This window comes from Dermacentor albipictus, chromosome 10, assembly GCF_038994185.2.
Source record: "Dermacentor albipictus isolate Rhodes 1998 colony chromosome 10, USDA_Dalb.pri_finalv2, whole genome shotgun sequence".
Classification (NCBI taxonomy): domain Eukaryota; kingdom Metazoa; phylum Arthropoda; class Arachnida; order Ixodida; family Ixodidae; genus Dermacentor; species Dermacentor albipictus.
The window spans coordinates 19798152-19824389 of NC_091830.1; the positions used below are offsets into that span (position 1 = coordinate 19798152).

The 26238-nt window shown below is 47.7% G+C and overlaps 1 protein-coding gene across 1 annotated transcript in view; it reads left to right on the top strand.

Moving 5' to 3' along the window:
* The window catches only part of LOC135911482 (G1/S-specific cyclin-D2-like), a 353997-nt gene that overhangs the window by 137066 nt on the left and 190693 nt on the right, over nucleotides 1–26238 (top strand). Inside the window, exon 2 of the mRNA XM_065443790.2 lies at nucleotides 13546–13605. The gene's annotated coding sequence lies outside the window, so the exon portion shown is untranslated. The remainder of the gene's footprint in view (nucleotides 1–13545; nucleotides 13606–26238) is intronic.

Below are 26238 nucleotides of genomic sequence, written 5' to 3' on the forward strand. Positions count from 1 at the left end.
GCGTGCTTGCGTGTGTGCGTGCATATGTTCGCTTTGCACTTGCTTGAAATTGTTCACGACCGACATTTAAAAACGTATTTAGCCCTGTTCCCAGTGAAGTGTCGAAGAAGTATGGAAGTTGTCTTGACATTAGCACTAATTCTGTAACAAAAGGAACAACGAGAAAAACAAGCAAATGAATGTGCGGGTGACGTGCATGTTTTTTAAATGTTGAGGTTGCGCATGAAGCTCGCGCCAACTTTTGGCGCCAGCATACGTAACGTTCTTAGGCTAATTTACGGACAAGAATTCACTTAAGCTTCGCAAAAAAGAAAAAGAAATCGGTGAAAGTATGTAAGAACAGAGTAATAAAAACAACAAAAAAGCCAGCTTGATCTATTCTACGTAACATTTTCATAATTTAAAGAATGCGCATTGTCACCGCGGTTATTTGGATGGACATAACCTTTAATATTCAAATGGATAACCATGTTAAACTTGTAATAATTGTCGATTTCATCCCTGTACACAGCGTGGACGAAACAAAAGGTTAGACATAGGGTAACGACTTTTAACCAAGAGATCAATGGACGCTCTTTACACTAATCACAAGGTTAAGATAACGAGCTGACGAGAGAGGTACCTCGACATCGTAGAGGATCTTTGTGAACATTGTCTCTTCCTCGAGAAGCTAACCTTATGCTAAACAGTCACGTGGGAGCCGTCGCTGTTTAACTCGCGAATTTTAATATTCAGCCTGGCACAGATGAGGAAGTTAGCTGAGTTGAGACTGCGACTGCGAACAAATCTACTGGGAAGAAAATATTACAGCACCCTCCCTTCACCCTCCCCACCCTCCATCCCCCGTTCCCTGCCTCCTGCTTTTCCCAAACACACGCCAGCTTTGTGCAGACTGGTTTCCGCCAATAAACGTCGGTGTGCGCAGCGTCTCGGACCATCCCGGAAAGTCTGGGCAGTCCGGAACAAGAAATGGAAGACTCCGTGTAATCAATCGCCCGACGCTTCCCTTGCCCGTGAGAGATACAGAAACAAAATGAATAAGAATGTAAAGAAGATACAGTACAAGCTCTGTGGACACAATATTTGAAGTTCGGCGAAGGGGGGTGGTGGAGTTAAGAAAAGGGCCTGTGGAGCCCAAACTAACATCTTCAAATATTTGACAGAAAAGTAACAACATGTAAACACGGGCAGAAAAATGGGCGGCGCAGCGGAAAGTCGGGCTTCAATGGAACCCCGCCCGGAAGGTTACGACTCGTCTATCAGCAGGTTGTCCACGCGTCCTGGCGTCCTGACAAGCTGCACGCACAAGCGCACACACGCGCACGCACGGATGATCAGTCGCGGTCTTGGGGGCCCCCGTGTACGCTTGTCGTAGGCCGGACTGCGCCGAGTACGTTTACGACGCCGTTGAGCAAAACCAACTGCGCGCGCCGCAAACCCCCCCCTGACCGGACCGGATGCCGCAGTGCCGTATCCCGCCTTTCCAGGGCGCGAGCGCAATGCTCCGACGCGGGGGGGTCCAGGACCCCAGGTCGTAAAGTTTTCGCGCAGTTTAGAAAGTCCCCCCACCCCCCGGCCAACTTGTTGCCGCCAATTCTCGTATGTACACCGTGCACTCATATCGCTGGGACTGTCTGCTGGCTCTTCTTTATTCTCGGACAATGCAAACCGTTGGTGGCCGATCGACGTCATGACGTGCAAACACGTTGCGTGTTCGGTGTTGGTCGTGCAGGTCTCTGTGATCCTTTGAGTCCTCGCGTACATAAGGTCCATTGTGCCGGCTGCTGCAAAGTGACACGGTGCGCAGTTTTACGGTTAGTGCCGCGGATAAGAAGCCGAGTCTCAGAGAGTTTGGCGGTGTTCGATTTTATGGGTTTCTCTGTGCTGGCAACTCTGAGTATTGTCCGTAGATGATTCGTGTTGAAGGGAGCCGGAACCCGGTGACTGGATCCCGTGGTGACCTTTTGTGTAAATGGAGAGTTTGGAAAAACTTCGAGTGGGCAATGATACGGCGGTGTTCAGACTATGCGCAGGCCCGCGACGTGCTGCTCGACAAGCGTGTAATCGATGATTCTGAGTACACAGCTCCATTTAGCTTTGTCAGCTGAAGATGTCTGTTACCGCTCAATATTTATGCGGTACGTCAAGTTAGCGGACAATTACCGGTATCCATGCATTAATGGCGTCTCTGAAGGTATAAATCGCAATTTTTGAACAACTTCCCTTGGTTTGCTTGTTTATGTAAGTGCGTAGTATTTGTATACAAATTGCAAGTAGTTGGAAGTGGTATTTGTACAATCTACAAGAATGCTCATTTACACGAAACCTCTCCTTCATAGACAGCTTCAGTTTATACATTAACCCGTCAACGCTTTGTAGTTTTCTAGACGGAAATCAACGTCATGCTGCCTAGATTGAAAAGCTAATTTTTAATGATTCGGTTTTGTAAAAAAGAATTTATTCAGTAACGATTACCGGCACTATATGCCACACCCTCTTTTCAAATTCTCGCATGCCATCTATTGCGTGTCCGGCATCAGACAGTGATAATGACATGTACGGACAAAGAGAGAAACACAAGAAATTCAGAGGACACATAGGGGCAGCAGGCACAACGTAGATTTAGAAATAGCTCACCCGAACGGCTTTGCGTACCCAAAGTCCCCGCTCTGTTTGCATTAATTTTTACTCCTCTTGAGCTTTTTTCATTTCTTTTTTGCATTCTGGCCATTCTTTCGTACGCCCAGCGGTTTGCGTCGCCTAAGTGCGAATGATCACAACCTAAAACTCCCTAATCACGTTGTCGCACGAGCTGTGACTTTGCTCCTTATTTATACTACTAGTAAACATTTCAATGGCTTGGAGACGCAGTGAAAGTATATTGAAAGAGGTCGCCTTATTCCGACTAAGCTTCTGGCAGTGTCCGTCCGTCTGTCTGTCTGTCTGTCTGTCTGTCTGTCTGTCCGTCTGTCCGTCTGTCCGTCCGTCCGTCCGTCCGTCCGTCCGTCCGTCCGTCCGTCCGTCCGTCCGTCCGTCTGTCTGTCTGTCTGTCTGTCTGTCTGTCTGTCTGTCTGTCTGTCTGTCTGTCTGTCTGTCTGTCTGTCTGTCTGTCTGTCTGTCTGTCTGTCTGTCTGTCTGTCCGTCCGTCCGTCCGTCCGTCCGTCCGTCCGTCCGTCCGTCAGTCCGTCCGTCCGTCCGTCCGTCCGTCCGTCCGTCCGTCCGTACGTCCGTCCGTCCGTCCGTCCGTCTGTCTGTCTGTCTGTCTGTCTGTCTGTCTGTCTGTCTGTCTGTCTGTCTGTCTGTCTGTCTGTCTGTCTGTCTGTTCGTCTGTCAGTTCGTCTGTCAGTTCGTCTGTCTGTCTGTCTGTCTGTCTGTCTGTCTGTCTGTCTGTCTGTCTGTCTGTCTGTCTGTCTGTCTGTCTGTCTGTCTGTCTGTCTGTCTGTCTGTCTGTCTGTCTGTCTGTCTGTCTGTCTGTCTGTCTGTCTGTCTGTTCGACTGTCTTTCTGTTCGTCTGTCTGTCTGTCTGTCTGTCTGTCTGTCTGTCTGTCTGTCTGTCTGTCTGTCTGTCTGTCTGTCTGTCTGTCTGTCTGTCTGTCTGTCTGTCTGTCTGTCTGTCTGCCTGTCTGTCTGTCTGTCTGTCTGTCTGTCTGTCTGTCTGTCTGTCCGTCCGTCCGTCCGTTCGTCAAAGGCCGGCCGTCCCATGGATACACTGGATACGGGTCACACTATCCGCACTGCCCGCACCCGCGATCGCTCCCCCTTGACGCGTTGATTGGCCCGAACCCCTTCGGAACACACCCCCCCCCCCTCTCCCAGACCTCGGACCGGCCGGGTCCCGCACAGTGGTGCGGCCCGTGGCGAATGTGCGGCGCCACTCCAAAAAGCCGCGCTGTCTGCGGCTCTTTTTTGCCGAAGCCGAAAGTACGCTGCCTCTTCGCCACATAAGCGTGCAGGGTCATTGGCAGAGGCGCATCTCGTCCAACTACGTGGGCGCCGATCAACGCAAGCGGGGAGCCGGACTACGACCGTATACGAATAAGCCTCCAACTGGACCGTGCTGTAGTAAACACCCGGGTTGGGCTGAGGGTGCCCTCTCGCGTGCTGAAGGACGGTGTTGATGGGCGCACAGAGTGGCCATTGAAGGAGGAGAGAAGTTGGGAGCCCTAAGTGGGGGCGAAGGGGTGGCGTGTGCGAGCATGCGCAAGAATTGGAGAGGGGTCCGTCGAAATGGTAGCGGAACTGTTCCAGCCACACAGTCGGTTCGCCCACTCTATACTCGCTCGATAGAAGGACCCCCCTCCCCTCCCTCCCCGAAAAACTGATGGTCGTCGCCCCTTAAGGAGCCCTTATTACGTCCCGAAGCGCGCGCTGCGAGAAGCATTCCATTGGTTCTGGCCGCGCTACGAGGGGGCGCCAGGGTCGGTGGTGGTCAGTGTTTGTCCATTACGCGCATCGGCGAGTGGCGCCCTCTGCAGGGTGATAAACAGAAGTACGGAGGAAGATAAAAAAGAAGCAAAATCAAACAGAGATACAAACTCCGCGGGGAAAATGAAACAAAAGAGGGAGACCATCCTTTGGCCAGTGTACGAGCCGAAACGACCCCCACCACGTGGGACGAGGAGCGTGGTTTGGGACCATTCCACGGCGGACGTCATCCGCGTTCTGCAACTCGGCACTGCTCCCGCGTCCTTCCGGTGTCTTTATTCGATTGTTCTTTCTTTTTTTTTATTTTTCGCAGTTAAGATACTCGGCAGGACGGTGTTGTTGCCCACGCATGGGCGCGCGCGAGAAGGCAAACCGGCGCGTGTGTTTGTATATCCAGCGGCTCTGGCGTCACCTCCCGGGCGCCTTATACCGGCAAACAAACTCAGTGAGCAAGTTGCCGCCGTTGCTTCTTTTTCAGCCGCGTCCTGTAATTTGCGCCGCAGTGCCGCTTCGAGAAGCGGGACTCCAGTGCAACCGCGCAGTTCTCGGGGAGCGGACTGTACCGTAGCTTTCGTACTATCCGCCTCACTGATGGGTTTTTTTCTTTCTGTTTTTTTGTCACGATTCCTGGCTTTGTTTATTTTTGTTTGTTTTGCCTGCGTGCGCTTTCGGCCCCTAACTCCCCGCGATGCCAATTCCACAAACAAGCCTTGTTCGGGAGTCCCGGTCGACTCCTTCATCTGCTACTCCCATTCTGGTTGCTATTGTAGTACTTGTTCTTGCTGCTATTGCAGTAGTTGTTATTGTTGTTGTTTTTCAGGTGCTTCCTGAATAAGAGGTAATGTTTTCTCTTGGCTGCCTTTCGACTGGCTGCGCAGTACGGTCATTCCCAATTTGAGGAATTTCGCCGACGTAACTGCTAATTTTGGCCAACGTGGCGTTGCTCCCCAAGTTCTTGTTGTTCTACGTTTTTTTTTGCTCTCCTTTTTTGGCAACCACGAGGGCAGTTGTAGCTCACGTTTTTAAGACGAGACTGTCCCGTACAGGAAGCTCCTCCATCAAATTTCTCGTGCAGCCGAACGGCCTTAATGCCACTGCTTTTACAAATATTGTCAAGAAAGTTCGATAAGCTTTTCTCAGAAAGAATAAATTAGAGCAAGCGACATAAATGTCAATGAATTGTGAACATAATGCGAATATTAATATTTGGAAAGGCGCACTGGTTTGAAATGTCCTGCTTCGTGCGTGCCCACCTGGCTTCTTTTGAGTGATTGTTTGCTTGTGTATTTTGCTTGCGCTTAAATTAGAGTTATATAAATACGTAATTTCAATTAATGCTTGTCTGAGTCGTTGAATTTATGAAATAACTTGATTTACTGCATAAGGGTTCCGGTGGATATTGGGAATAGTTTCTCGGGTCACTTCTCTCTGTACTTATCTCTTGCCCTTATACCGTCATTTGCGAGTTAGAAACTTTAATAATAATATTTGGGGTTTTACGTGCCAAAACCACTTTCTGATTATGAGGCACGCCGTAGTGGAGGACTCCGGAAATTTTGACTACCTGGGGTTCTTTAACGTGCACCTAAAGCTAAGCACACGGGTGTTTTCGCATTTCGCCCACATCCAAATGCGGCCGCCATGGCCGGGATTCGATCCCGCGACCTCGTGCTCAGCAGCCCAACACCATAGCCACGAGTTAGAAACGTTCTTGAACGGCAGGGTCCTTATGTGCTCAGTTTCTCATGCTGTCGCACTTGTGTACGCCTTCCAGATTTTTGTTAGATGGGAAGCTTGAGATGTCTGGCCACAGAAAGGGCCGGCTATCTCAATGTCTCCGCTAAGAAACACACACACACACACACACACACACACACACACACACACACACACACACACACACACACACACACACACACACACACACACACACACACACACACACACACACACACACACACACACACACACACACACACACACACACACACACACACACACACACACACACACACACACACACACACACACACACACACACACACACACACACACACACACACACACACACGCGCGCGCGCGCGCGCACGCACGCACGCACGCACGCACACACACGCACACACACAACATCAAAAAACGCTGCCAAAAATCTATACCAAGCTAACTCCAATAACAGAGAGCAAGTTTTTGGATTACTGAAAAAAATATAGAGATAGATAAAAAAAGGTTAAATGACAACTAAAACAGCACTAACATGAATAGAGGATTAGAAGGTATAGAAAATTAAAGAAAGGCTCCATAAACTGATGTTCACGTACACGTTAGGAAATCACTGTCCGCAAGAAAATACCTTGGAGCCTAGAGAGCTAATCTCCGTTTGTTGGAACACGACCAGGGTCCAATCACTTTTTTGACGAAGTAAGGACGCCTGTCTAAAGTGTTCAGGCGACTGCGAAATATTTTTCGCTGACGAACACGTCACGGGCAGTCGGTGAGACAGTTCTCAAGAGAAGCTTTCGCTATGCCATAGTGCGAGTACTCGGGTGATGTCCTTTTGTTTAGAAGATGCGAAAAGCTGGGTGTGTATACGCTAGACCGAGGCGTGGGCGGTTTTCGGCGAGCGCGTCTAGCCTGCAGCAGATTTTCAGGTTTACAGCGAAGCATACTAGTGATAACAGCACACTTGACGAAGTAGGGATAGGTGAGGGTAATGTTAAAATATTATAAGCTTTTCTTTTCTTAGTCGTTCCGCATTTTGAAGGCAAATCAGTGAACGAGAAATGTTCTTGATATCCTGCACTGATATCCTGCCAATACAAGCACCTTCAGTTAGTGTCATTAAAACAAACAAACAAAAAAGAACGTTGCGACACGTACACTAGCTAAAGAAGTGCACGGATACTGTATGTGATACGTGAAATGATAAAAAAAATGAAGACAATGGTGATGCGGACGTGAGCACGGACGCGTAGTGTGAACTCCTATCTTTCGTTATCTCGATAAGTTATTCGTGCAAGCTCCGCTCAGATATGCGTGGAAACAGGCGATAAATGTAAGTGAAAGTTGAAAAATAGGATGGACTGCGACATTCTTTGGGACTCGACTTCACATATCCATCTTTTCTAGACACGTAGCAACTAGCGCCCCCAGCGGCCGTGGGACGAAGCTAGCGTGCTTTCAATGGGACGAGCGGGTTTTTCGCGAATGATTAGAAGTGCAGGTCGGTTATTGAAAAAGACAGGTGAAGGATGTGTTCTAGAAGACAATCCACGGGAGAAAAATGCAGTGATCGTTCTGTCGAAGGCTAGAAATTTGTTCCCAGACCGGTTAAAGATTGAGCATTGGAAGCCTATGGAAACGACGGAAATTTGTACTCGATTTTCGAGACACATATGGAAGCTGGAATAAAACTATGGCTGCTATCGTAATAGCTGCTACAGCGTATGTACTCTGGAGACAGCTTTCGATTGATGCTTATCTCGACTCTCTACACATAGCGCAACACTGTTCCCAAAAGTGATTTTCGAAACACAGTAGCGCCTATCCTCCCGCGTAATGCTGGGAGCAGTTGAATGCTCCATGGTATTATTTTTTTCACGCATATAGACTTAATTCCACATTCTCCTACTAGATGGCAGCAACACAAAACTCAAGGTTCGGTTTCAGTTTTGGTTTTTCAGTGGTGCTCTTAAAATGTTGTTTCCTATTTTTCCTACCTAAAGGTAGCAATGTTTTGTTCCTTTTATTAAGTCATCACTTTTATAATGAGATTTCATTCCTGGGACAACATAAAAAGCATGCGTATATTTTTGTGTTACATTAAAGGAAGAAGAAAAAAGTAAAGCCAGCTAGTTCCATGTATTGAAAGCTGTTGGCCAATCCCCCACTGTGGGTATGTGCCACGGCCACTCAGGACAACAACAACAACAACAAAAGCTGTCGAAACAGCGAAGCTTGTGATCGTCTTCTGAACTCGTGTTGGGCGCAATCACCCGAAACATAAACAGAGGCCGACAAAAATGGGCGCATCTTGTGAAAGGTGAAACCGATGGAAATCTCAGGACAGCACTAACTTAAATATAAAGACAACATAAAGATAAAAAAACCCATAACGCACGTTACTAGGGTGACCAAATTTCGGGAGAAATAAATTGACTGTTGAAACAGTTCAGCTGGAACCAGACGTCATAAACTAAGGTGAGAATGTCGGCAACTGTTGAACAGAGGTCCAGTAGGTCGCATGGCCGACGCCAGCGGCTGGCAACTATATATGCGGCTACACATATAGGCTACACATATATGCGAAATGTTTGGCTGTCAGTCTTACAGGGTGGGTCCTCCCTGGGTGAGGCATCGGTCTGAAATTCGGGACGCGGACGCCATTACATTAAGTACAATGCGCTCTATAGTGTAGCTCTTTGAAGGCTGATACCGATTTCCGCGCTATGAGGATGCGAGCAAGTCCTCTTTCAAATGCATCAAATTTCAATAAAGTCGGCCCAGTGGTTTTCTCAGAAGAGCGTTTCTGCATTTTGCATGTATTTGAATAGGCGACATAGGAGTTAGGCCCGAGCTAAAGCTACCGCGAAGTGCTTCCGACGATTGTCATAGGCTGCCGGCTCTGCAGCATAAAAAAAAGAAAGAAAAAGACACGTGGCTGCCTTTCGGGTAGCCTCTGAAAAGCCCGAAATCAACCTTGGGTACGCCTCGTCAAGAACACTGATAACGCCGGCGGGACAAGCTTTGCGGTGAATTTCAATGCTCAGGGATAGCTTTTCATTCTTGTTTTGTTTCGTTGACGTCATCACTATGTCACCGCGGGAAATTTGAAAAGTTTAAGGCCAATACGCCACGTGGTGGCATTCCCGCAAACTAAACCCAGATGTCCAGAAAAGCTGGATACGGCCGTGTCAATCGACGTCGGGAATATGTGGAGCAGCTCCGGAATGCTCCGCGCTAATGCAGATGTCGCTTTCTGCAGATCTCTCAACCGTGACGTACTTTGTTCTGAAATGGCTGCCTGTGCAAAAGATTTCCACCGCAAACTTATTCGTAAAAATGTCCTAATTATGCAGATGCATAGCTCAATTTCCCGAAGCTACGAGGAATGTTGCTTCAAATGTCAACCAATGCCGATGCGCAGATTACATTGTACCAGCTCCGCAACCAGAACTGCTGAGATCTCGCTGGAACTTAGTTTGCTGTGCTGGCGATTGTAGAAGCCTTGAATGATTACATGAACTTTATGGGTTGAACACATAATAACCGCAGATGTTGTTAGTAGAAGAAATACCAACAGATGTTCTCAATTTCACGACGCTACAAGGAATGCAATTTCAAATGTCGGACGAGTCTGATGCGCAGATTACATCGCAACAGCTCCGCAACCAGAACTGCTGAGATATCGCTTCAAGTTATTTTGCTGTGTTTGGAATGATTACGTTAAGCTCATTGGTTGAATACATAATAACCGTAGATCTTGCTTGTACAAGGAATACCAACGGATATTCTTTTCAACGAGCTGTTTCAACGAAGGCACATACTTTTGCAATGTATGAAAACTCCAAGAGATACTGAATATATGCCGTAAGGGGTATTTTGTGTGGAATAACCGATTGTCGAACTTCTGAAGCGAACACAGTACATTGGAGGACGTGGATATCTCTAGCGCATATTTCGGCCTTGAAGTCGCATATACCGTAGTGGTCAGAAGTTGCTAAATAACCATCGAATTAGAACAACAGCCAATGAAGTTAAATTTTAAACCGCAAGTTTTTTGGGAAGTAAAGACTGGAGCGTAACAACACGCAATAGAATAATGTATTGGTTTACAGCCTTAATTAGGCATTTCTTTTCAACGCGTTCTGCTTTCGTGTTGATTTGACATTAGCAACCGATGAACTCGACCATTGGACATTCTTATTTAATAATTTATTATAGCGCTAGTGGAAACTAATGACATCTAGTGCTCCAGGTTGACCATAAATATCCGGGAAACCGACAAACTGCAAAGCGGTAAAAAGATCCAAAGAAAGGTGTCGCTTTAAAAAACACATGGTCAGCATATGGGCAGTGCGACTACTTGAAACGCAATATGTAACGCCCATAAGCCAAGCTGCCTAGCAACAATCAATCTCTGTAGTTCCACTGCTACCGTCAGCACACACCTGTATAGAGATATGAACCAATAATACAAAGTACCTAAGTGTTATATACCTCTTCCCCCCGCATGCCCGCGTATCTCGCGGCATTTTGCCGGGACGGAGGTTCCGTCATGCCGTTTGATCGAGGACAAAGCGCACATGATTTTACTGCTTCAAGCACACGCTCTGCAGATCGACATTCTAGCTTAAAAGCAAGAAAGAAATATATTTGAAACAGTAGCAGCGGGAAGAGAGCACTGACATTCCAACTGCTAGTGGGTGGTCTTTGAGCCGTGCGAATTCGACCGACTCCGAAGCTCCAGAACTCTAGCTCGTCGCGCCGCACGAATCTTGAAGAGAGGGAGAAGAACAATAAAATAAAACTGAACAAAATAAAGTTACCAAAGAGCAGCCCGTAACGTCACAGAACGTACAGAAGAAACCTGACATGTTTTAAAGATGCCATGATGGCATGCCACCGAGCTTCAGGAATGAACTTGGCTATATGTGCGGCCGAGGGTCTACACGACATACGTGCGTGACAGCTGCTACTAAGGCCGATGAAATCGAACGCGCACTTCACAGTCACGTATGACAGCCGCGCAGACAGTCGAGGCCGGAATACCTTTTGCGAATAGCCGGTGGCGCCGAGCTTCATCGCGCTATAGTTTCCTGTTCGCTTTCGGGTATATTTCTTTGTCTTTTCCTGCAGTTGCAAGCTGTTAATTGACAAGGGTCATTTGTTGCATCTTCGACTCTCGCCTTATTGAAAAGACAGCAATACTGGCCTTGAACCTGACGTCACCGACGCACTCGAGCAGTTGTGCGACCAAACGAACATCCGTACTCGGCCAAATAGACTAACCCTCCCCCCCCCCCCCCCCCCCCTACTACTACTTCTTCACCGTCTCATGCTGGTCTCAGTTAATATTTCGGTGTCGCAACCCCACTTCTCCCTTTCACGATTCTTCCGCCGTGTTTCTCGCAGTTATACCGAACGCAGCAGCATATGACGACGAAACATCACGCGATTAGTAGCGAATCCTTACGCATAATTTACCTAACTCCCACAGGACACTCTGCTTGTAATTTCATATTTTTTCTCTTTCGTTTTTTGAGGTAGCGCCCCATGTAGAGAGAAAAGAGAGAAATTAATGAAAGGCGGGGGCTGTTAACTAGAATTCGTGCACTTCGCTTGCCTACACGTGGAGAGGGGGATGGCAGAGTGGAAGAAAGAGGGAGAATACGAGAGTTCACATTAGGAAGTGCAAAAAAAAAAATCGTTTGTTGTTTTCAGGAATGCGCTCCGTAAAAGTTCAACGCTGATACTATATTTTAGTAGCAACCTTCCCACCGTTTGCCTATATACCGGGTTACCGGAGGCGTAAACGTGAGCGGCTGGTTTGGCGCCGCCACCTGGCGGCCAACAGCTCAACGAGACAAACACGGCGCTATTATAGCAGTGACCAAGTGCATTCTACTTTCCTGCTGGTGCAAAATTTCGGCAGTGGCGTAAATGTGAACACGTTGCCTTTTTAATACACTTTTTTAGACTAGAACACTCATGGCGCAAGCCATTGCTGGAGAAAGCGTCACAAGATATCGCTACCAGCATCCGGTGGACCAGTATTACGCAAACGCCACTGCGTATACCGGAATACCGGCCACATTGTGGGGCAGATGTTTTCTTTTTTCGTAATAACGGCGCCTGTTCCCTTCGAACAGTTCTAACACGGTTTCCGTTCTGCAAGTGTAAGAAGCCAGGCATGCACAAGATGTGTAACTCTATGAAAAAAAAAAAACTTTTTGTTTATCTTGAAGCTTTGCCAGACGGTGTAAATGATTATATTTTTACATCTCAATACGCGAAGAATCCCTCTCGCTATGATATACCTTATACAGGGTGTTTCAGCGAACACTTTCCAAAATCTTTGAAGGTTGCCTGTGGCGGATATCACAGTTCTAGTTCATGAGCTTGTCGACTCGAAGAGGCGGAGAATACTTGAAATGCATAATCGGTTAATTAGCTAACATTTACTAATTAACTTCTAATAATTATCCTATGGGCCATATTGCAATTTACAAATTCTATTCGTGGAGTTCGCAAGGCGGATCCACTTGGAAGGAATTTTCAGGATGACACCAGTTTCGAGATATTAATTCCCGAACTGTGCGGAGAAATGCATTGGCGTCCCAGTTAATTTGCTAACAAAACGTCGTACTTATGCATTGAAGCACACAATTAACTGGAACGCCAATGCATTTCTCCGCAAAGTTTGATAATTAATATCTCGAAACTGCTGTCGTCCCGAGAATTCGTTCCAAGTGGATTTGTACGCAGCCATACGCAGCAGAATTTGTAAATTGCTATATGGGTCATAAGTAATTAGTTTAGAAGTCACTTAGCGAATTTATGTTATTTGCCGATTTTGCATTTAAATGTTTTTTGCAAGTATATAGTGTGTGCCACTTCGAGTAGACCACCTCGTGAACTAGAATTGAACTATCTGCCACAGGCAGCCTTTAACAAATTTTGAAAGGGTTCGCGGAAACACCATGTATACTAAATCATATGAGGATGGAGGTAAAAGTTAACAGGGCTCATTACTTTCTATGCACGTAGCTCTTAGGTTCATTACCGGCCTTCTGCAGTCGCCAGTCTTTTCATTTGACATTTGTCATGGCATAATGATGTTGATGATATCTGCTAAGCGTGATATTGCGAAACTGTTAACTCAGGCGTAAAGTTCCTGTCAAAGTTAAGGCTGTAAATGTAAGTGCGTTTACTTAATGATGTTGCTAAGTGCTGTTAAAAAAGAAGATACAAGGAGCGAACTGACGCACTTGAGCTGCTATTCGCATTCTTCTTCGACCATCACCAAATAATTTAAAATAAATGTCGCATAGCGCTATACGCCTCGTAAATGTTGCTCGATGATTTTTGCGCATTTCTTTTTTTTTTTTTTTGCTTGTGCAGGTCACGACGCCGACCTGTAGGCAGAGCCCTGGATATTGCTGGAGGCAGGCAGAATAACGGGTAAGGCAACGTGGCTGTCCTCATTTGGCTTTGCTGCTGACACGTTTACAAGGGGCGATGCTTGTGCCGTGTACCTTCGGCTTGCGCGCATGACCAGTACAGTCCTGGCCTCTAAGATGTCCAGGAGGAGAAATAAAATGGCGGCTCTTTGGGGAAGTTACTGCAGCTTCCATGATAAGATATCGCTCTAGACGCCAGGTTCCACTCGTCAACGACACGGATCATGTGACATTATAGCGTACGACTGAATTTTTCACTGGTTGAACTATTATATTTAGTTTCGTCTATTCTGCTCGTTCTTTTTCTCTTTTCGTTTCGGCATGGGCCAAGGGGGCATTCTATCGAAATTTCATGGTTTAGAACAACTGTATTACTCTGATCCTCCATACCTAATAATCTCATATAATAAAGAATACTGTATAAACGTACATACTCTCCCGCACTAAGATATCGGATTACCTTATATGGAGGTGACGGGCCATGTGTCATTTTTTATTTAGTGACGGTTATTCCACGTATCGGTCGTTGGCTATATCTCAGCGACAACGATGTAAAAGACAGGATTTAAAGCAACCGCTGCGTTGTACTGGTTCACTTATAGAGGGGCGTCATCGTGTATCTAAGGCCGCTGCTCTAGAGAACTTAAGATGCTCGTGTCTAAAATTTGTCTTAGTTCAGTACCGGTTATATACCTCAGCGAAATGTTGAAAAAACACCACGTCAACTCATTTTCGTCTCCCTCTGCTGCGTACGATCACAGCGCACAACACATCCCACTCGTATACTGGCCTGCTTCAGTGCTGCACCGAACTAGTGCTCGCAGCATAACATCAGCTGAGAAAGAAAAGGAAGATAGCATAAGCAGATATAATGAACAAACGCTGATAGATGTTGCACAGACAAAACTATTGTCAGTATGATAATGTTGTTACATCGTAGCTTCTTCAACATGCCAAGAAACTGGAACTGAAAGCGTAACATGATTTCGAAAAAAGAAAAAAGCCGAAAGAAAAGAAACAAATATGCAGTGTAATGGAAGAAAAACCAATGCTATGGAGCATATGTCACAAGTCAGCAAACCGAGCGGCTTTATGATTGAGCTCGCTCACTGCACCTTCCTAAGCCTTGCACGGTTGCCACTTCTAAAGCGTATATAGTCCGGACTGAGTAACAAACCATAAAATGAGGCAAATGCGAGGACAATAAACAAAAGCTAAGGCGAGCTACGTCAACGTGGGCGATGTACCCTGTACACATTTATATACTACAACGCGAAGCCGCGCCAAGCCGTCCGGCGCGTTCTTTCCTCCGATCCGCACCCGCTGACTTTGTGCGAAAGCGTGATTGGCTGAGAGGAGCAGGGGCGTCAAGGCTCCTTTTACTCTTTCGGCGACACCCCTCCTTGCGGACGGTATACACTGCGCAGTTACTCCTTTCGTGTCTTCGTCTCTCCTTGTCGTCGTCGCGGTAGTAGCAGCAGCAGCAGGGCTGGTGGTGCCGTGGCGGCGAGATCATACGCAGCGCACGCACAAACCCTTGCGAAAGCGCGTCCATGTGCCGGCGATGTACAGGTACCGCCGCCGACGAACGCCCGCGCCAATGGGACCGAGCTGCGTGGGTGCGTAGCCTACTCCGATTGGGCTCTCGAGCGAAAGGGGGGCTAGTCAAGCGAGCGCAGCGTCGAGGAGGAGCTCGCAACCTTCTCGTCAGTCGTCCTACTTTGTTTCCTTTCTATTTTTCTTTGCTTTCTCTTTGCTTTCTTCTCGCAACACGCTTACGCCCGCGCTATTTTCTCGCGGTGTGGCCATTACTACGCGTACGAGTTGTTCTGACCGAGCCGAGACGATTGTACTGTGCTACGTCGGTTCGGAGCCTTTGAACACCGGCGCTTAGGGAGGACGTCGCCTTGTAGGAATTACGAGTGCAAGGAACTGCTAGAGTAACTTTTGTAATGACGTTTTATTTTCTCCTTGCATATAGTTTGTCTTTTGACGTTCTTCTGTGTTTTCCCCGTGCGGTGTTCTCGGAAAGAAATTTAAAGGGCTGCTTAGATTGTTTGAACGGCGAGATGCCGTCGTGCATGCGTGGAATCCGCACGGGTCTGCAGGCCTCCTTGCCTGAAGGGGTTAGCGACACCGTTCTTCGCATGACGCGGATCAGTGATATCAGACGACTATTACGTGCTGGGTAAAAAAAAAAATGAAATAACGAAGATGCTCCCCCTCGGGAATGAGAAGCTGATGGCGCAATTCGGTGACTAAGTCTGGCATCAAAAGATTAAGGGCCTATGACTGGTGGTCATGCAGAAGGTGAACCCTCGAAACCTCTGGAGCGCGCATGTGAAAGCCCTGCTACATTTTATGCTCATACTTTAACGAAATTTCCTGCGGCTGCTCCTTGTACACACGTAGAACGCCTGTCACATACTTCGCCTATTTCTTGCTTATAACTGATGAGGAACAAGGTGGCAGACTACGTTAGCGCCGGATATACCAACGCACAGTTAGGAATTTGAAGCGACCCTTTCACCTTTATGAGACGCTTATGCATTCAACAGACACAGCTGCACACTAAGTAAACAGAGAAAAGAAAAAGCAGGATAGGTTGATGCACTGTGGTATAAAAACTATTATATGAGCACATAAAAATGTTACATTGTTCTACTATCCTAAATTAAACACTAAATGTAAGTAGACGTTTAGAGGATCTAAAATCACAGCGAATTACGTTGCTGTGCGCAAGGAGATCTCTATCAGAGGACCTGGAAGCGGTTAAGCTAAACTGGTTAACCTTTCCTTTCCACTGCCTTTCCTTCTCCACCTTTTTTTCCTTCCTTCCTTTGGGCTATCGAATCACATTTCTGTTTAGACGGGCCATGATCTTCGACCAAGTACTTCAGGCACAAAAGAATAATGCATTTCCGCAGGTAGCAAAAGTTTTCTCCGATGCTCAGGTACACAAGCCAAGTGGCAGTACTCTTCATCAGAGAGTGCGGGAACTCGCTACGATGGACTTTTATGAACGAGCAAGCACTTCAGCAATTAAGGAGCGAAATAGACGTACCGAATCGAATGCCCATACCTATGCTCAGAGGCTTATACGAGGTGCCCAGCTTCGCTTCATTCTCTTAATCTTGAGCATCAGCTACACGCATCTGCAAAATCAAGCGGCCGTCTTCCGGTAAATCTTTGTGCTGGGATTATTATTATTTCCTATGCTTCTCGTGTTGCAGTGTCGCTGAGGTCAAGTTTCTTTGTCCCAGCTGGAGTTTGGGCCTGATTCATTAATATCTGCACAATACATTGATTACGCCGTCGTAAGCTAGAGAGCTTACAGCTGCACGTCTCACTCTCAAAGGACGCGGGCCTGCCACCCGACAGCGTTTGACGCGTAGATCCACTGCGCCGATCCTCTCAGCGCTTCAAGGTCGCCGAGCTCAGCGACCTAAGCGCGGGTAAATACCCGGGCCAAATATATCGCCTGCCCTTCCCTTTAAATGTCCGTCGCCGAAAGCGAGCGACCAGGCAGCTGATCGTGTTTACCTCACTCAAGGCTCCGCTGCGGTCACTAAAGGCGTAGCGTTTTATGACGTCGCGCGGCTCCACTGACCCGCCGATTGTAGCAAGTGCGCATGCGCCGAGACACGCGCTGAAGGCCGGTGGATGTCGCGTCTCTGCCGCGCCCTAAGGGAGGCGAGGCGAGCTGACTTCACTATATTGGCAGGAGTGTAGGGTTAAGCTATTGCCCACGCGTTCTTTGAGTGGATATATGAGGGGCTTGTTCAACGAGCGAAGTTTACAAGGAGAAGACAAAAAAACAGTGATTAACATCATCGTTTCTTTTTCTTAGCTTTGTTTTCTTTCTTTTTTATTATTCCCATAGCAATTATGTGCACACTCCACGCGCATGTCTGCCGTCGCCGTCGCCGTGATGTTCTGCATTCCGCGTCGTTGCTGCGCGCCGTATGCTCTATGTGCGAGTGAAAACGTGCGAGGGTGAGCCGAAGATGGCGGCCCAATCTCGCGCGCGCAAGGCAGGAAAGCGTGGAGGAAGCGCGCCTAAAGCCCCTTAAACTTCGTAAAGTAGTGCCACGCTCCACCTCCGCCTTCACTCCTCCTCGTTTCTCCTCTCTTTCGCAGACCCTCCTCGACCGTGGCGCCACCTACATTGCTCGAGCGTAGCAACGGCCCCAACATACGCTCATCGCCACTCCGTAGACGCCTCTCGAGCAAAAATGGCGCTGAAGCAAGGCGCGTGGGCCCACGTGATGCTATTAGGCCAATAGCGACGCGGCGGCGGCCTCGGCCAGAGCGCGCGAGGAGGAGGCGGCATTCTTCAAAGCGTGGCACTACTTTACGAAGTTTAAGGGGCTTTAAGCGCGCCGTCTTCCGTCGCGCACAAGGCTTCGGGGAGAGGGTAGAGAGGGAGGGCTTTCTACTCTGGCGGCTGCTGCGAATGACACGGCCGCGCGGCCGCCATTTTGAAAACGATCTGCGATGGCGAGAGTGTGCATGCACCGAGGGCTGATAGCTCCGCGTGCGCTGTGTCTTCGGCGCTTAGTTCGCGTTGAAGCTAGCGGCAGCAGGAAGGTCAATTTGCTCGCTGCAGCTGCCGCGCTTCCTCAATCCATTGTTCTAAAACCAAGTTTCCGCGGTCATCGAGTGAGATGTGTTCATGTTTGCTTGTGCACCCGTGGCACCACGCTTATTAACTTAGTTCATAAACGAATGCTTACAAGTTCACGCGGCCGATAGAACTACTATCCTTATATCGTATATTGACCCGCCGTGGTTGCTCAGTGGCTATGGTGTTAGGCTGCTGAGCACGAGGTCGCGGGATCGAATCCCGGCCACGGCGGCCGCATATCGATGGGGGCGAAATGCGAAAACACCCGTGTACTTAGATTTAGGTGCACGTTAAAGAACCCCAGGTAGTCGAAATTTCCGGAGTCCCCCACTACGGCGTGCCTCATAATCAGAAAGTGGTTTTGGCACGTAAAACCCTATAACTTTTTTACATCGTATAGCTATATATTAATTTGCTAGTGCAATCGATGTTTTGCCTTTCGGGAAAAACTCCGACATTTTTTTTCTTGGTTAGTTATGCTAAGCTCATCGTTTATTTTACTTCTAAAATACAGCATCCGTATAGAACTAGCACGAAGGCATGCATCCTGAAGGGGGTCTTTTCTCTAAGTGTCCACGTAGTGGACATGTCCACTTTGTCTGCTGCTGAAGTTCTGGCTGGCTGTGCTTGGGGACACGTGAAAAGGAGACAGGTTACCCCCAGCCAATCAATTCATCATCAGACTACTAAATGGGCATGCTTCCTACATGGACACTATAAAATATCCCCCTCCCCCTGTTGCGTTGGTCACATTCTTCGAAAGTATTCAGCCCGGAAAACTTTCAGCGTCGCATCTACCCAAAAGCAAGGCAGCAGTCACGGAGTACCATATCTATAGACTAGTTCTTCTGCTGTTTTCTACCATCATAGTTGTACATATTGAAAGTATCCCGATATTTTTCTTCGTACATTATGAGCAATTCATTTTCAATGATTATGTCAGATGAGAGTTGGGGATGTCCTCCCTATTTTCTTTCGTCAGGTCACATGCTTTAACGCTTCCTATCTTACAATATTTCATGTTCCTCGTTTTCCTTTTTCGGTTTGCAGAAGAAGTGACGCATCACGTTTTGTTTAACTGTCATGAGCCCTTTCACTTGACATATATTGACGGCGAGAAATGTGATTGGTGATAGGAGAGTATGCTTGCCAGTTATAGATATCTGCAGTCCCCAGACCTTGTGTGGACCGTAAGTTTGGCCTCGTGCCTGGGCATTGCCAAATCAATATTCATTTTTTTACGTGGAACCAAGTCACTGATGGAGTTTTTTATGCATGATTTGAAGCGTTCTATTTTTTTCTGCCAATGCCTTCATTCCACAAACACAATATGGCAAAATTTATGCAAGGCTAAAAATGCCATCTTGGGGGACAGAGGCCGATGCTGCGTCGTAATCGAAAATGAATAGAGAGTGAGAAAGGACGAACTTTATTTTTATAAACCATGTCAAATGCGCTCCCCCTCAAATATCCGGCATAAATCAGTAAAATTGTTTCTGCAATTTAAAATGTTTACTCTCGTCTGACACTTAAATCTGGGCCATTTTTCTCTCAACATGCACAGTTTGTAGATTTGATGAGCAGGCAGCAGTTTTGCACCACGCGACAGCGCTAACTGTTAGTATTCCAAGAGCGGAGTTGAAACTTCTTGCGCATGCGTTCGTCGATTAGTCTTTCCGGTAGTCAATGAGGTGTAATTTGACAGTTTATACAGTATGGATGACAGTAAATCCAATGTTTACATTACGAGGCAATCGCTAGGCCTATAGAGAGTCCGACCCTTGCGGAGTACTATGTTCAGCGAGAGTACTGTGAGAGCTTCTTAATAGTTGGTTGTTTTGTGACCGTTTCTGACCATTTAAACACTGCCATACGCCACGATGTCGGGCTTATTCATAGGTTCGCGTGCTTCACGTCAGATCGCCGTCCGTGAAGCCGTTTGCTCTTTTTATTTGCCTGGGTTACCATGCGGCATAATGTACGAATGAAATTTAAGCATGGAAGTCAGTTTAATGCATTTATTCTGAAAGCGACTTCTCCGACAACAAACAACCAATGTGAGGGACATCAGCCGAGAACCGACCGGCGCGTGCACAAAAAGATGCCGCGGCTTAAATTTCAAACATCGCAAAAGACAAAGGCCCCTCCCTCCCGGAATCTCGTTCTTTCTCTTGCTCCTCTCGTCCGCCGGTCTCTTCCATACACGTCAACCCAGAACGGCGCCTCTCACACAACGCCGCCCGGTGCACGCAGCGGTGGCTACGCTTCCCAGCCGCACATCTTCCCACAGGGCTCAGCTTCCAAGAGCTCACCACCGCGGCGAGCAGCACAGGCTGCCGCAACGCTAGCCCCTGCGGCAGCAGACAGGTCTGCTTCGTTCGACGGCGTGTTCTACTTCCCTGGGCGGACCCCTCCGCGCCGTCGGCGCGACCCTCAGTCATTAGACGCCGACGTCACCCTCAAGGACGCGGAGGAGCGTTCGACAGGAGTTCAGCCAGCGGAGACGTCTCCGGTTATTATCCTCCCGCCGCCAGTCCGCGTACGGTGGTCCGGCCAGGCCTTCTGCATAAAATAAAAGCCTGCCGCGAAGGCCCGGCCTCCGCCGTGCTGGAGACCTGGTGCATCGCCCCGGTCCCAGGCGGCGCTTCTCCCCGTGACGCTTCTTTGTGCGTTGATGTTTCGCGGCGCTTCGGCCATCACGAGTTGAGCGGATGGCACGTTCCCTAGGCGCAACACGTTTCTACGACCGAATCCCTGTGTGACACTTAATAAAATAAAATAATAAATAACATAAAACGAGACGTCGATGATGCTTCCGGCTCTGTACCCGTTTAGGGCGACAGCAGTGGGCTCTAACTGCTGACACCCCCACCTTCTTAAGATCATCTCCCGTGCGATGCACACACTGCCATATTCGCCCGTTATATTAATGCCAGCTCTGGCCTTTGAAATACATTCACAGATGCTGCCACACTGCAGAACCTGCATGATGCACGACATTCCGCACAAATTGCCAAATGCCCTCGTTGAACTATATACCGCAGTCGGCCCAGTCGGTGGGGCCGTTGCAGCATGCTGGGGTAAGTCTGGCATGCTCGGTCGGCAACTGTACCATTGGAGCATATATTACGTGGATAGCACGGATGTTTCGCGAAGCGTTCATCAACTCGGTGTCTCGGAGGAAAGCAATCGGCAGGCGTAAAACGGCTTTCCCGATTATTCGGGGACCTTCATGGAACCATGCGTCATTCAAAGCTATCGTGTGGAGCACTCCTCTTCAGAAGGGTGTTAGGCAACGTTTATTTTATTTTTTTTGCACGTCGAACTGCGCGAACAACCCGACGAAGTGTCCCACCACATGGTAGAAACCGCGAAGGTACGGTTGAGGAGTCCAACACGCTGAGCTTTTTCTCAAAAATTAATTCATCATCATTCATTCATCACGGATCTCGCCACATAAGGCAAAAGTGACAAAGCTGACCGCACAGTAATAAATTGTCAAAGCCTGTGGGTAGGCGGAGCTAGCTCTGACGCCTTGTAGGAGTTGTCAACGTTCGCTGCCGCTTTAAGGAACTATGCATATATTATAGCTAGAAATCGAAGGTTCTTGCTTGACCCAAACATCGGATTCGTAGTTGTCTTTAATTGAACTAGAGCAGTGAAACTATCTTCTGAGGCTAGCCGGTGCCATTGCAGCCTAGTCTCATTAAAAGAAATCAGTGAGCAAGTGTTCCAGGCAGGAAAGGTTCGACAGCCTTTTTGCTAGAACAAGGAAGTCACGTGTCCTCGGTGGGAAATGAAGGAGGTGACTACAGCAAGCGCTTGCATAGGTCCTGTACACTGCTACTACTATACTTACTCATCCTCTTGTTTGCTGCACATCATGCGTCCATGGCAGTTCATATAAAGGCGCATAAGCCATCATGTGGTTCCTGGCTTCCGTGTACGGAAGCCGGACTCCAGAGTGGCTTCTTCGTGTACACATCTACAGAGAGTATTCCATAGCATTCGTTCTTGGCTCCACAGCGATAGATAGCCGAGCGCATTTGATACAGGCGGCACGCTTCTAGACTGGTCACACTGTCAGAGGGAGGCCCCTTATCAGACAAATGTCCGCACCATGTGCAATGACGCAGAATTTTGTGCTTTTCTTTTTATTCAGTCTATCACTTAGACTACGTACAGCGTGACGCCCCTCCACTAACCTCAGGGAGGTATAAGGTGGAGGAAGGTTAGGTGAGAGAGGAAGGGAGCCTCTTAAATGTAAATATACAGTCGGAGGATATCGGTATAGCCCAGAAATTTGGGCTGGTACGCGTAACTGATTGTCACGTTGAAGCATCGTTAACATTGCCGTTTGCAGTAGAAGCTCGCACTTGTCCGAGGTTACAATCTCCGTAATCCGTCCCACCTCCGTGCGTAGTGCTGAGGAGGATAATGCTGGCGACAGCCCATCGGTAGCGAGATCTTGTTGGGTTTTCGGAGAAAGGATCCCCCGTTATGCGTTAATAATCCTTCATTGAAGTGCCGCGCGTGGAGGGAGATCATAAAAAGACAGTGCAAGTTCAGTTTCTCTGCTTCTCTCGTCGATTGGTTGATGCGATCACGCAGCACAAACGCATGTAAAGCACATGGGCCCACACTAGCCTTGGCTATGGGCCCAGCAGTTCTTTGCTTATGTTGATGTACAAATTTATCATGAAAGAAATAATGTCTAATGCCAAATGTCTAATTTTCGCTCCCTTTGTAGAGAGAGAGAAAGGGGGGGGGAGGTTAACCAAAGGGTAAGTGTTATGTAAGCGTCCACTATAAGTAGACTGTCCATATAAGCCTGCACTAAATGGATAGAGCTTGAGCGCCGGTCTTGACGACTGGCGCCTATATTCTACCGGCTTCAAGCTGTATCCGATCAGTGCGCGCTGATATTGACAACTCTACGTGGTGAATACTTACAGTGGCTGACTGGCCACATTGACTAGCCCATAGTAATTAAATCTGACCTAATCTAAAGAGCGAGATGCATGAGACAACAAAATCGAAGACACAATTATGTGATATTTCACAGAGAATATATGTCCGCCTACAAAGTACAAAAATTCACCCGAGTTGCGTCTTATTACACCAAAGATGTGGCGTCTGTATTTCTCCTCCCTTGTTTCTCGTTGTCATGGTTAGGTTAGGTTAGGTCATGTTAGCCTAGGTTAGGTAGGACAGGCTTTAAATACTGTAGTCTAGTTGGCGGTAGAAAGAAGTACGGTGCAGAAAGGTGCGGAACGCTTCTGTCTCTTCTGCTGCATCGCGTACATTACAGCTGCGCATTAGCGTTGATTCTGCCGTGTAGCGTGCGTTGTCGCCGCATTATACGCCGCTCGTCCACTGCACGCAAATTTCGTCGTCTCGGCGGCGTGTAAACAGCGGGGAACACAGTGTCGGCGGGGAGCCACCTCTCCTGTGGTGGTGATGGTGGGACGTCGTCTCTGGAATGCGGACCTTCTTTTCGACGATGGGCGGCCAACGAAAAGTGCAAGGAGAGGAGGACACGGAGGGGCGGGGGGGGGGGGGGGCACGGCGGGTGAGGTGTGTATAGGCCTGGATGCCTGTTGGCCCCCAGGCCACCTCTCTCTTGGCTGAGCCGCTCGGCGGTGCAACGTACTATACATACATACAGTGTAGAGGCGGCGGCTTCGAACCACGACCCTGTTCTCTCCCCCTCCCCCTTCCCCCCTCCATCACGTTCTGCCACCTCTCGGGTCGCACCCGTTATTATTGGGAGAAACTCGTTACGGCGGCTCCTGCTACCTGCGGGCGCACTGCATTACGGTAGCTATTTTCGCTGTTTTCGGCTCCTGGTTTGCGCGCGCTCGTTCACAGTAAGCGGAGTGTGGCACTATTTCGTGGTGTGTGCACGAACAAGCGGAGGCCTCGTGATCTCGCCTTCACCTTGATTGACCTTCAGATCTGGGGACGGAAGTTTGCTGTCACTTTCTGCCTAAGTACTGGGCCTCATATTAACTGTTTCGACTAATTAAATGATTGAATGACTTCCACATATTGAGCGAGCGAGCGAGTAAGTGAGTGGAGTGAGTGAGGGAGTGAGTGATTGAGGAGAGTGAGTAAATGATTGAAAGAGTGATTAAATTGAGTAAGTGAGTGAAGGAAGGAAGGAAGGAAAAAAGTAGAGAACGAAAGGCATGGAGGTTAATCACTTTAGTTCAACCGGTTTGCTACCCTACTCATGGGAACGGGATGGGGAGGATGAAAGATGGTGAGGAGAGCGAGAGAGAGAGCACATAGCACAGCACACACATCGTCAGTTACAGTCCGTCACTCTTGCGGGGTACGTGAGAGTGAGTGAGTGAGTGAGTGAGTGAGTGAGTGAGTGAGTGAGTGAGTGAGTGAGTGAGTGAGTGAGTGAGTGAGTGAGTGAGTGAGGAGAGTGGGTGAGTGAATGAATGAAGGAGTGAGTGAGTGAGCGGAATGACCCGCAACTGTGGCTACTTGGCTGTGCGCCATTCTGATGCCGAGCTCGAGGTGGAGGGCTTGATTCCCGGCGCTGCGGCAGCCTACATCAGGATCAGATGGACGAAATAAATCCGGAACCCCCAATAATGGTATCCCTCGCAGTCCGCTAGTAGCCTATAGGGATGTTATACCCCGTGATTTAATTTGGTGTATTAGTTTATACGTGAATGAAAATGATGAAAGCTATTCTGTCGCTAACTTCTCCAGTAACATGAATTTGTTAAATGAACAAAAGCATTATAACACGAGGCCACAAAAGAAGCTTTAGCTTGCTTTTCCAAGTTTACCTTAATGTTCACGTGTGCTTCAGGTATCCTTTCAATGTTTTTGTATAATTATTATAACTTTTGTTTTATTTCTAAAACATTTTTTTTTTCATATATACGAAGTGCAGCAGCTGGAATAATGCTGCTTCCAACCGCTTCAGTTATATCACAGTTAACACTGTCCGCACCTTCTGGCATTATAGTCATTTTGCACAAACTTTGGTGGACAGTGAGTATAAAATTTTGAAAAGGAAATACGTACATAGCAAGAAAATGGCAGGCTTAGCATTTCACGCGATTAGTCACAAATCATAAAAAGCATCACTGTCGCTTGTGTTTCTGAAGGTACCTGTCGGGGTATTACATAATGAGAGAGCAAATGCATGATAACGCAGAAAATAAATAACATATAATCAAATGCAGGCAAAACATTAACCAAGAATATTCAGGAAAAGAATGCACAATGCAATAAATAAAAACAAATGGTAGTCCTTATAAACGTAATAAACAAGTAGTTATTTGCTGAAATGAGCAGTGAGGAGCTGCCTGACTGTTAGTAAATTACGTTCACTGGCAATTACGGCTACAAAATTTATTCCACTCTCCTATGGTAGTACAGGTAAAAGTGATCTATTGCAGTAAGTGACATCACTAAATGAACTCTCTCTTCTTCCTGCATTCTCGTCGAGATGGTCACTGTACATTACGCTTCTGTATTGGTGCGCAGCACAAAGCGACGACACAAAGATGCGGTGGCGCGTCGTCAAATCTCGCGCAGCGAAAAAAAAAAGAAATCTATAAATTTGTCGTTGTCAGTCTTGTCAGAAAGCATGGTAACCAGGCGTGGCCAGGGCTTCAGAAGTTACTTGGCAAATATTATCCAAAACGTTGAACGGCGAAGAATAATAGAAGTTCCAAGCAGTACACTTGTCAAGTCACATGTTGAGCAAAAGAAGTTCGCAAACTAGAGCTATTCATAAGAGCCGATGCCAGGAAACTGTCATATTAAACATATTATTAGCGTAGGCATTAGGCCAATGGCCGCCAAACTGTTCTTACAGATAAAAACCCTTCGGAATTCCGTCCCTGTGGGTTGCGTGAACAGCTCTTGAATCGCAAGAAGCATGATGACTGCGAAAGCCGCGTACAATTAAAGCCTCGGCGCAAGTCAGACGAAATAAATAAGTGATTCTAGCGAAAATTCCAGGCGTTGAACCCT